Consider the following 12,427-nt stretch of genomic DNA (forward strand, 5'->3'; position numbering starts at 1 on the left):
CTGCTTTACTCAAACTCGATTGAAAAAAGGGAAGGTATAGTTGAATGCTTTGGCAGTGGGTATTTATCATTTGTTATTCTGTTTGCTTCTGTGAAGTTTTGAAATTTCCATGTCAAAACTGGGGAGGAAAAAATCCTCTAGGTTATGGGTCCCCAGTTGTTGGCCCATGTACTTGTCAAATCATCTCTCAGCTAGTGTCTGTGAGGAACTGGGCGCTGGAGCTAAGTTCCAGCAGCCCTCAGGCAGCCATACCTTCTCCACAGGTATGTGCGGGTACACGTAAGTATTTGTATAGCTGAAGTGAAAGTTTAAAGACAGGATTCTTACTACAAGCAATGCACTCTCTGATTTCCTTGTTTTTTTTTTTTTTAACTGCTGGTCATGACCTACTAAATTGCTTTTATAACTGAATTGATTCCATAGCTGCCATAGTCATAATATGAGTTAACAAAGTGAATTTGGGCCTCTATACCTTGCTTTGTCTTTTCTGTCTGAGAGCTGTCACAGCGATTCTTGGGTGGCAGTCTGGCGCCCTGGGGTTAGGAAGCAGGAGGACCACCGCAGGAGGTCCCTGGCAGAGACCTGGGTCAGGTGGCCAGTAGGCGAGCCCCGAATAACTGGCAACTGTGAGGCTCGCTCCTCTTCTGGTTTGGAGAATGACTGTTTGCACAGTATCATGTATGTATTAATTTTCAGCATTAGGAACTGTGGACTCCCTGGTCTCCTTTGTCAGAGTGGTAACCCACTGACCATAATAATTTAGATTCAGAAGGCACATCAGAATCTTATAGTGCTTTTCTGTTACTGCTCCGAGCATCGTTTAAGAGGAAGATAGTGCAGAGGAAACATTTCTACGAGCAATAGTGCTGCAGTAGGGGGCCGCTCTGAAATGAGAGGGGCCGTCAGCATTCTTCCCCATGAAGTCGGGGACAGGTGCCTTCTGTGCTCAGTCGGTTGGTCACTGCAGTTACTGTTGGTCTTTTGATTCTTCATGTCTGCCGGCAATAATAACCCAGCTGTCCCATCCTCATTACCACTCTGTGGTGTGATTCGGTTAAGTTACTATAGATTTAGCTGATCGGTGTGAAATCATCGTGTTTATTTGAGTGCCTATTACGTGCTTAGCACAGTGGAAGGGCTAAGGACATTGCATTTTACTTGGAGAGTAAGCTGCTCACACAATGTTAGAGAATGACAGAGGGCTGGTGCCAGCATATCCGGAGAGACACAGGCATCCACTGATTCTGCACGGGACCATGTATGATGATCAGAAGCAGGAGAGGTGGAGACTTGAGGCCCCGAAGTGCTGGGAGGCACTGGGACTGGGGTGTGGATTGGGGGAAGTTTGGTTTTGGTCTTGGGTGCAGCTGAAGCCACTGGAGGTTCTCATTTATTCTTTGAAGAACTGTCGGTCGGTACTGACTGCGTGCCAGGCCCAGATGCTGGGGGACAGGCGAGCTCTGTGGCCGCAGAGCTCGAAGCGGAACTCAGAGGACAGGTGACGGCAGACTGGTAGGAAGTGTGGTTTGATAAGAGTGAATAAGAAAATCTTTTCTGTTATGAAGGCATCACGTGCAAGTGTAGAGAAAATCTCCTAATGAAGCCCCTGTGCCCCAATGTTGAATATTGTCAATATTGTCGGCTATCATTTCAGGTACAGGTTTTCCTCATCCATCCCTGCTCCCCAGGTGTCACGAGCTAAATTGTGTTCCCCAACCCTTCGTATGGTGAAGCCCTGACCCCCAGCACCTCAGAATGGGCCTATATTTTGGAGATAGGGCCTTTAAAGAGGTGATTAAGGCTAAACGAGGTTAGTCGGGTGGGCCCTAATCTCATGTGACTGACGCCCTCATAAAAGGAGGCAGTTTGAACAGAGAAACCAGAGAGGTGCACACAGAGGAAGGACAGTGTGAGGACCAGGGAAAAGATGGCTGTCCCTGAGCCAAGGAAAGAGGCCTCCAGAGAAACCAAACACCTTGGTCCCAGACTTCCAGCCTCCAGAACAGGGAGAGAATAAATGTGGGCTGTTAAAGCCACCAGGTGTGTGGTGCTTTGTGAAGGCAGACTAAGCAGGTTATTTTGAAGCAGATCCTAGACATCAGGCTGATAGGACAGGACCCTAGGGTGACTGGTCCTGTGCTAGGACTCCTTTCAGTGGGACTTGGTCTCAGTCTAGCCCCGAGGTTCTGAGGACCTGGCCTCCACTGTCACCTCAGACATGGACAGACTACTCAAAGTGGAGGAACCACCCGCACCCTGCTAGGCATGAGCCCCAAGCCTCACACTCCCCCCAGGGGTTTGTAGCAGGGGATTGGGCTGAGCCTCCGTGTCATTGTCCTGACCCATGGTCTTTGGCTGGCACTTTCCGCTTCCCCGTTCACTCTTTCTTATCGCTCAGTCCAAGGACAGTGGCACTTCTTCAAATGTGGCGCTCAGTTTTAACGGTCACGCAGTTGTGAGGGAGTTTAGATTTGAATCTGTCAGTTTAGTCGAAATAAAAAGGATATTTCTCCCTTAGCTCAGTCCAGTGCCAAAACCGTTACAGTTTTTCCTCCTAAGTGTGCCTGAACAGTAGCAGTTTTCTGGATTATGTTAAGAGGGCATTTGATCCCAGGCATTAGATGTGCGCAGCAAAACGAGAATAATCCTCCTTAATAAGTGCAGCAGGAAGTTGGACTTCGGGCTTTTGTTCGAGGCTTAGGATGGTGAACTGCAGTGTGTATCTTGTAATCCAGGAGGTGGAAAGAACAGCCGAATTCTGAAAGTGAGAAAACCGGTCCCTCTGACCCTGTTGCATTACTGTTCTTCAGGAGAACCTGGTGTGGGAGTCACTCACTCAGGGTGGGAGATGCTGCTTCACTTATATTGTTACTTATGACTCTGAGAAGAAGAGAGAGACTTTTATTTATTTGAATCTTTATTATCCATCCTATAGTTTGAAATTACATGCCATTTCCTACCCAAATCTAACATGCTTCCTGTGTGTCATTGTTGTTAATTCTACAGTGAGGTGTGGCTTAGAATATTCCGTTCTTTCCCTTGCTCTTTACATGATGGGGATGCAGTTTTATTAATTTAATGCCTCGGACTGACGTATGTGTCAAGTGTGTTATCTCACTTGTTACACTTAAGGAAATGTTCCAGGTCTCACCATGTCTAAGTGTTTTATTGTTGCCACTAGATGTGTCGCTGTAAATAGCACTTAACGTTTTATGTTCTGAGATAACGCACAGTAGCTGAAGCAGACCTGCCTGTGGTACATTTAATGTCAGACCTTCTAAGGCTCCTTTCCCTTCACGTTGTGCACCTTCAGCCCTGCTCCTTAGAAGAGGAATATATAGCCGCAGTCTGCTTTTTCCAGCAGCACCCCCACCTCGCATCTTATTATGAAAAGTTCTCAATACACCGAAGTCAGAAGAATTTTTATGGGAAGTACCTAGGACATCCACTGCCTAGATTCTACCATAATGTTTGCTGTACTTGTTTTATCCATCTCTACCCATCTCCTCATCCCTCTATCCATCCGTCAACCTGTTTTATTTTTCTGATGCATTTCAAGTACATTGCAGACATCAGTGCACTTTGATCTAAACACTTCAGCAGGCATTTTATTAACTAGAGTTCAGTATTTGTTTATAATTTTCTTTTGCTGTAAAAGTGATATTCAGTGAAATGTACACATCTTAAATGTACATTAGCTAAATTTTAAAAAATGCATACACCTGTGTAACCCAAACTCTTGCCAAGAAATAGACCATTGCCATCAGTCAGAAACTTCCCTTATGCCTCTTAGAAATCTCTTTCCCAGGTAACCACTGTTCTGTTTCCACTGTCGATTAGTTCTGTCTGGATTAGTCCTATCTGTTTTAGAACTTCATACGAATGAATTCATACAATATACGTATATTCTCGTGTGCAAGGATCCTTTCATTTTGAGTTTCATCCATAATGTTGCATGTGTCAGTTACTGCTGAGTAGTATTTTGTTGTATGTATATACCACAATTTATCTGTCACTTGCTGTCCAACATTCGGGTTCTTTTTAGTTTTATTATGAAAAGCTGCTATGAGCATTTGTGAACAACTCATCACTTGAACATGTTGTCATTTCTCTCGGCCAAATACCTAATAATGGAATTGCTGAATTATATAGTAACTACATATTTAACTTTATAGAACCTGCCAGAATATTCCCTACCGAATTTCTGTCTGCTAATTCTATCAGGTGTTGAGAGAGAAGGGTGTTAAAATCTCTAGTTATTGTTTTAGATTCGCTTGTTTCTCCCTGTAGTTCTGTTCATTTTGGCTTCATGTATTTTTAAGCTCTGTTCTAAAGAACGTACACATTTAGGATTATTTTTTCTTTTTTTTTTAATTGAAGTACAGTCAATTACAATGTGTCAATTTCTGGTGTACAGCACAATGTCCCATCATGCATATACAGACATATATTCGTTTTCATATTTTTTGTAGGATTATTATGTCTTGAAATGGCTCTTTTTCATTATGAAATGACCATCTTTGTTTTTGGCAATAATCCTTATTTTGAAATCTACTTTGATATTAATATGGTCACACCAGTTTTCTTATGCTGTATGTTTGTATGGTGTGTCTTTCACGCATAGCATAGTTGTTAACTTTTTTAATCTAGTCTAACAACTTCTGCCTTTTAATTTTGCCATTTATATTTAATGTAATTGTTGATCTGGTTGTATTTGTCTACCATTTTGCTATTTGTTTTCTATTTCTCTTTGCACTTTGTTCCTTTGTTTCTCCTTTTCTGTCTTCTTTTGGGTTGACTATTTTTAGTATTCCATTCTATTGCTAACTGCTCTTCTGCTGTATCTCCTCTAAGCGTTACAATATGCATCCATAACTTGTCACTGACTGCCGTAAATTAATGTCATAACCTTTCTTGTCTAGTGTAAGAACCTTTCAGAAGTACCATTCCATTTATACTTCCTCCTTTCGTTTGTATAACTTTTGATACACATTTTATTTCTATACATGTTATAAATTCAACATTATAAGATTTTTGCAATTAATTTGTCACCTTTTTATATTGAAATCGGTTTTTTTTTTTTTAATGGAGGTACTAGGGATTGAACCCAGGACCTTGTGCATGTAAGTATGTGCTTTACCACTGAGCTGTACCCTCCCCCTGAAATAGTTTTAAATTTATGTACAAGTTGGAGGAGTAGTACACAGACCACTCATATACCTTCCATCCAGATTTCCTAATTTTTAACATTTCTGAACCATTTACAGTTAAATTGCAGACATGATGCCCCATGGTCTTTTGTCCTTCAGAGCATATTTCCCCAGTACAGGGACACTCCAACCTCATATCACTAAGACCATGGCAATCAGGAATTAACATCTTCAGTATTACCATCTAATTCATGTACTCCATCCAAACTTGTTGATTGATGTCGATTTGCCTAAGCTGTGATCACTTGCCAGGTTTCTCTATTTTAAAGTTCTTATTCTTATTCTACTCACAAGATTATAATCCTGTATTATCATTATTTACTGTGAAGCTCAAATTGTCCCAAGTTTAGATAGTAGAAGCTACTTTAAACTGAGTCTGGTGTCTTTATTTTTCATTGTGGTAAAAAATCTCTAACATTCAATTTACCATCTTAACCATTTTTAAGTGTACAGTGCAGTCATGTTAAGTATATTTGTATTATTGTGTATCTGGTGTCTTGTGACAAATCCCTAGTATTCTTCGAGCTCTTGCTTACATTTGCTACAAAATGTTCCTGAGTAATCTGATACTTTCCTGTCCAGCCCTGAACCTGCCCAAGGAGCACTGATTGCATTTAGTGGAAATGATATTTAGAAACCAAGATCTGGTCAGTAGGTGTGCTTATTGCAGTTGGGGTGTTATTGCTTCTAGATCCTAGAGTTCATAACCTTAATCTGTGAGAGGGTTGTTCTGATACCATCTACTCTGTTTTGAGAATAGGAACCTCTTTGGGGTTATTTTTCTTGACAGTATTTTTTGGAGATCTTTCATTATGGGTATGTAGTTTCTTTCTTCTTCTGAAGAGCTGAATGGCATTTTCTTCTGTGGTTTAATATAATTCATTTAAACAGTACCCTGTTTATGGACTTTTAGATTATCATTTTGCTCTAACAAAAAATGCAGTTATTAGCCTTCTACTAATGTAACACATGTGTGTAAATGTATCTATAGGATTAATTCCTGAAAATGCAATTATCAGGGAAGCTTATGTACATTTGTAATTTTATAGATAGTGACAATTTGTTCCCCATAGTGAGTGTACCAGTTTTTATTCTTAACAATTTGTGAGAGTGCTTGTTTTTGAATATCCACGCCCACGTAGCACATTACCAAACTGTTGAAAATTTGCCAAGCTGATGAAAATGGTATTAGCTAATAATTTTGGATTTTATTTTCCAAAGTGCACTTAAAGGTTTTTTTTTTATAAGTTAAAAACTCCACTTACATCTTAGAAAAAAATAGCAAAATATAAGAATAATGGAAAAAATCTTATCTGCTAGAAACAACTATTAGAGCTTTTCAGATTGCCTTCCCATGTGTGTATACTTTTGTGTTTGTATACACAGTCTTACTTCCTTTTTTTTTCCCCTGGGGAGAGGTAATTAGGTTTGTTTGTTTGTTTGTTTTTCGAGGAGGTACCAGGGATTGAACCTGGGACCTCATGCATGCTAAGCACGCGCTCTACCACTTGAGCAACACCCTGCCCCCCGCAGTCTTATTTCTTTGGTGTCATTTATTTGAAACACTTGTTCAGGGCCCACTGAGTACAGTGATTTCTGGGGAGCTGTTGCTTCCTTCCTCAGTCTCCCTCACCATCTGATGGTGGATCTGGGGGGTGTCTTAGTGCTGTGAGGTTGAGAGGCCTGAGTGCATTTAGAAGGGCGGAGAGCAGTGGGTCAGGATGTACGCTGTGCAGAGTGAGCGCGTTCTCCGTACCACCCTTCCCCGCCTCAGCCCAGCTCCGCATCATGTGGTCCTGCTGCTGCTGCAGAAGCCGGGCCCACTGGGCTGCTCCGTGCTAACCAGCACAGGTTTCTGTAGCAGCATCGGGCACATGTAGAGACAAGCCCGAGATGAAGCATGCCTTCCAGGTAAGCATCAGGAGTGGAGTTACTTAGCCTGGAAGGAGGTCAAGGAGTCAAGGTAACTGGTTGTGAATCTTCTAAAGCTCCCGGTTGTGTTTTAGTACTTGTTGTGAACAGACACCTGTGGACCCCATTTCTGGAGTGACCCTCCTGCGTGTGTGTGAACTTTGGTTCCCTCTCAGAGCTGTATTTTTGTTGTAACTACCAGAGGCAGAAACACTTGTTGCAACATGTCCTGTTGGTGGTATTTTATTACCCCAAATATGCCAGGAATACTGCTCGGGAAATCCTTATGTCTGGATCCTCCACATCGTAAGAAACGTGCTTGGGTCCCCAGCGCGACGTCTGTTTTGGGGAGGAGGCATGATTTGCCTTTTTCAGAAAAGGGCCTGGAAACGTCAGCCTGCCTTGTCTCCTCGAATGCCCACTTTAAGCAGTGGAATACCCCGTTCTCCCGTCCCTGCCTTCTTTCTTCCATTTTTGGATCTCAAACAAAGAGGGCTAAGTTGATCATGCATATGATTGTTCCCTGCCAGGCCTCCCTGGTGCTTTCTGTTTATTTTATTTATTCATTTATCTGCTCATTTTCTTTGCTCCCCAGTCCCCCCCCCTTCATATCCCTCCTTCCTTGGCAACCATCCTTTCCTGTTTAATGCAGGTCCTTTTGTTTGTGTGTGCCCTTGTAGAATGTGTTGTTTTGATGTGTGTTTTAAAGAATCTGTATTTTTAAATAATTTCAAACTCAAGAAAAATTGCGAGACTAGCACAGGAGGGCCTGTGTACTCCTAGGGGAACTGACACTGAGGTGGTGGCCCCTACGGAAGCAGTGTGGCGAGCACGCTGCCCAGCCCTTTCTCTCAGCATGCGCTCAGTGTCTCTGTGCACATCTCTGGTGTTGCTTCCATCACATTCCTGACCATCTACTCACCAGGGATGTGGCTAAATTTTAAAAGACCATCCTGTTGGCCATTCCAGTCTCTTCTGGTCGCCCATCACCATGGGGCCAGGTTCTACTGGGGATGCCCACTGGCCTTGCCAGTGGCAGTGGTTTTTTGTGAGTGTTTATGTGGGCTCCATGAAGATTCCAGTCACGGATCGGTCATCACATCTGTCCCACGGTGGGAGCCTGGATGGCTGCCCCTTGGTCACTGTGTCCAGTGCATTGGGCTGTGGGAGACTCATGAGCACGAAGGCAGACAGCTCAGCTTCTGCGGACCGTGCACCTCGGGGGCGAGGCAGGCTTTACCAGCTGTGACCTGGGTCCAGCCTGGTGGGCGAGGCCCTCCTGAGCCGGCAGTGTGGGTAAGGCGGACCTTGCTTCCCCTCGGTCCAGACCGCGCGCAGCTGCCTGTTTATGGAAGTGGCTAGGTTTTGCCATTAAGTGGAGGTGTTCTTTCTGTCTCTCAGTAGGCATTTCTGGGGCGGGTCTCGCCTTTTGAGAAGGCAGTTGGAAGAGAACTTGTCAGAACTGTAGTCGAGCTGTCATCATTTTTCCTTCAGTGGGTGCTTTTCTCCTTCGTCTAGTTCCCTCCGTGGGTGCTCCTCTCCTTATAGGAGAAACGTTTTCTGTATCCCAAGGGACCATCGAGGGTTGGCATCCTCTCTGTTGTTAGCGACTGTGGGGACGGTGTGTGACATGCTCTCTGTGGTGCGGTCCAGATGGCTCACAGGTGACCTGGGGAAGCGAGGCCTTGGACTTCGCTCTCCCCGTGATCTGCCCCTTGAGACAGAAGTGGTTGGATGGCATGCAGCCTCACAGGTGGTTCCCTCTGGGAGCTGTCAGTCCGCTGCAACTCCCACGAGGAAGAAGCGCCACCACCCCTTGGCACGTGCCGGCTTTGGGTGGCCGGTGGAGAGTTCAGGCGGTGAAGGCCTGCTGCTCACTGTGCCAGGCGCAGGCAAACTGACTTTGGTCTTCTTCCTGGGGGGCCCAGCTTTCTTTTGGAAGGCACTAGCAGTGTGTGCGCCAGCAGCAGCAGCAGCAGCACATTCAGGCCCCGTTACCATGCCAGGCATCGTGGGGACAGCAGCCCTGCTGTTTGAAGGCTCCGTGCAACAGTGGCTTCTGTTCCCCTGACTGGGTGGGACCTCGGGGCTGGACACGGGTTCACTAGTGCGTCTTGGCCCCTTTGGGGGTGCCAGTCACTCTTAGCTGTGCATTTGGCAGGCCTTTCCATGCAGGGTCACCTACACCAGCCTCCAGGCCCTGCCTTCAACGCCTCTGCAGTTTCTCTGCCAGTTACATTGGCTGATGAAATAGTGCAGCTCAAATGCACAACCACAACCAGGGTTCTAGTGAAGACAGCTATATGTGTGGGGGCGGGGCAGGCTCCTGGACCTCGTCCTCCTTCCCAAACCCCACCCCCTGTTCCCTCATCCCAAGCTGGACTCTTAGACCAGCCGCTGTCTCCTCCCGCCTACTTGCTCAGCCCCTCCAGCCTGCTTGGCTTTTCCCTTTGTTCTGTAGTAACTCCAGCCTATCATAGAAGATTATGATTACAGGTACATACTTTAGGGTTAAAATGAACAGAAATGCTCAAAATCCCTCTGAGAGAGACTCCTGGGACTCACAAGCATGGACTTGAAGTGCAGGACACCTTGTGCTTGGCTGGGACAGTGGCATCGCCACAGTGTCTGTTCTCCCCGAGTCAGTTTATAATGTGACCCCGATAGGAACGCCATCGGGCTTTTCAGTGGAGCTAGACCACTTGACTTAAAGATCGGTTTTGTTCTGAACAAGCAAGAACAACCTCTGAACAGAAGCGATGAGGGAAGAACCCCAGGTTGGGTCATGCTGTCCTGCCCCTGATGAAAGCTACGTGGTTGTCCCGGGATAAGCTGCAGGAACAGAGGAGAAGATACAGAAACGGACCCCGCTCTGTAGGGAAACTGAGTGCGCAGTAAGATGGCATTTTGCAGCCCTGGGGAAATGATGAATGGGTGGTATTGGGGTAACTTGACAAACATGTGGAAAGGGTAAAATCATGTACACCAGGATGAACAATAGATGGTTCAGAGATTTAAATACAAACAGAATAATTAAGCCATAAAGGCGCTAGGCAAAAGCATGGGTGAATTCTTCAGTGATCTGGGAGGTGAGGAAGCTTCCTTAATTTGAAATTCAGAGCAATGAGGGGAAAGAGCAGAAGATCTGATAACAGAAACATAAGCAAAGTAGAAAGACAACATATTGAAAAAAGATTGCAGCTTAAGAAAACAAAAGGTAAATATCCCGTGTATAATAATAATCTAAAAATAGGGAAAACAAAGGCTGAGAGGAAAAGCCAGCCCAGGGGTGGGAACAGACAGCTCACTGGAAAAGAAACACAAATGGCTTTCAAATCTGTCAAAAGGCGACTCTGACCCTCGCGAGAACTAAGACCACATGGAGCGCCCTTTCTCACCTTGCAGGCCGGCAGAAATCCCTGGGTGGTCAGGGATGAGCAGCCGGCCAGCACAACCCCTGCAAAGCACAAAGGGGCAGTGCCGGGCTGCAGCCTGGCCCACTGACGGACGCGGCCTCCCACTTCCACAGACCTCCCCCCAGGAAGCACTGGCAGAAATACGAAGCGGTTCGTGCACTGAGCCGTTCATTGTGGCCCCGTTCCATCCCCAAGGCGCGGGCTCCCTCAGCAGTGCTCTCTCCACCTGGTGGGGTGCGCGGCAGCGCCCCGCCCCGCACACAGGCTCCGGGACGTGTGTGTGCATGTGCGCGGGTGCTTCCGTGTGTGCGTGTGGATCTGTACTCGCTGATCTTTCTTAGATAATCATCTAGGAGGGAGGGGTGGTCTCAGCATGGGTCTTGTGAGTTTGGAACCATGTCATGTTTCACAGTATTACAAATTGAATCAAAATATTAAAAAAAATCACTTTAAAAATCAAGAGCAAAGTATTTATAGAAATGCATAAACAAATGAAACACATAACCTCACAGAGAAGAGTTATTTCAAGTAAATAAATCATAGAAATCCGACAGTATGCCTGCAGTGGGACAAGCACTATGGACAAGAAGAAATACAAAAAAAACCCCTAAACAATTGTTTCCAGTAATCACTTTATTAGTAATAATACTGGTATCGTTTTTTTGCAACTGTTCCATTTGTTTTAGGGTAAAGTGAACATGTAGCAACATTGACAGCATTACACACAGGCTTATCACTATGAGTGATACCAAAGAAGGTAATTAATGAGCTTGTAGTCCTCAATTTGAATTGGAAATATCACTATGGACTCATGAGGTCTTTCCCCAAGAAAAAGACCTCCTCACTCTCTCTGTGGCAAAGTCCCAGAAAGGATGAGGCAGTGCGCACCCCGGGGGAGCGGTGGGTCTGCACCAGCATTTCCCGCTAGGGGGCAGCAGCGCCCCTCGGAGCAGTGGCCGATTCCAGGTCAGGGGAGCCGTCAGGGGCCTCCAGGGTCCACTTTGAAGAGACCGCTGCTCGTCAGGGATGGTGCAACTGGAGCATTTATAAGATGATGACTAAAGTATTGTTTACTGTGGGCGATTCTAAGGAATGCCCATAACTTTGAAAGCTATGGCTGAAGGGAAAGGATGATGGGTTTAACTCGACTTCTCTGAATGAGTGATCTGTTACCTCAGGGCGACCAAATAGTTGAGGAGGGGAAAGTTGCCAAGAGAATGAGGGATGGTGAGATTGAGTTAGGGCGAGGTTAAGTATCATCGCAGTTTCAGGGCTGGTCTTCTGTCTCACCTCTCCCTCAGTGGGCTTGGGGTCCTTGAGAAGGTGAGGAGTCCCTCCCTGCCACGGGGGGCCAAGGGGCTGTGCCGGGAGAGGGGATGTGCAGGGGGAAGGCAGTGCTTGCTTGCCTCATGCGGATCTCCGGGTTCAGTCCTGGGACCTCTGTCCAAAGGACACTAGGCTCAGAGAGGCAGCCTGCTGAGGTTACCCAGACACGAACCACCCAGACTCCACCGAGCAGACGCCTGCTGCACCCGGGCTTTGGGAAGGCGTCGCAGGGGGTGCTGAGACGAGGAGACCTGGTTCTTACCACCCCGAGCACTGGCCATGAGTGCGCACCAGCATCGGGGCTGCTGGATAACCAGGCAGTGGGGGACTCAGTCTTGGGAAGCGATCATTTAAACATGTCATTAGGAGCCAAGACTTTTCACGTAAGGGTAAAACAGAGACAAGGGTAAGGTTAAAGAACTTAAAAAAAAAATTCTATTCGATTCATTTTGAATTAGAATATCAGTTTGAATTCATGAATTTTCTTTTGTTGTTGTTGTTGTTTGTTTTTTTTGGTGGGGGGAGGTAATTAGGTTTATTTATTTTAACGAAGGTACTGGGGAT

At 45.7% G+C, this 12,427-nt stretch overlaps 1 protein-coding gene across 5 annotated transcripts in view; it reads left to right on the plus strand.

The window, feature by feature from the left end:
- CCM2 (CCM2 scaffold protein) overlaps positions 1 to 12,427 on the plus strand; it is a 56,092-nt gene that overhangs the window by 3,446 nt on the left and 40,219 nt on the right. The gene's annotated exons all lie outside the window — the stretch shown is intronic.

Source organism: Vicugna pacos, chromosome 7, assembly GCF_048564905.1.
Source record: "Vicugna pacos chromosome 7, VicPac4, whole genome shotgun sequence".
Taxonomy (NCBI): domain Eukaryota; kingdom Metazoa; phylum Chordata; class Mammalia; order Artiodactyla; family Camelidae; genus Vicugna; species Vicugna pacos.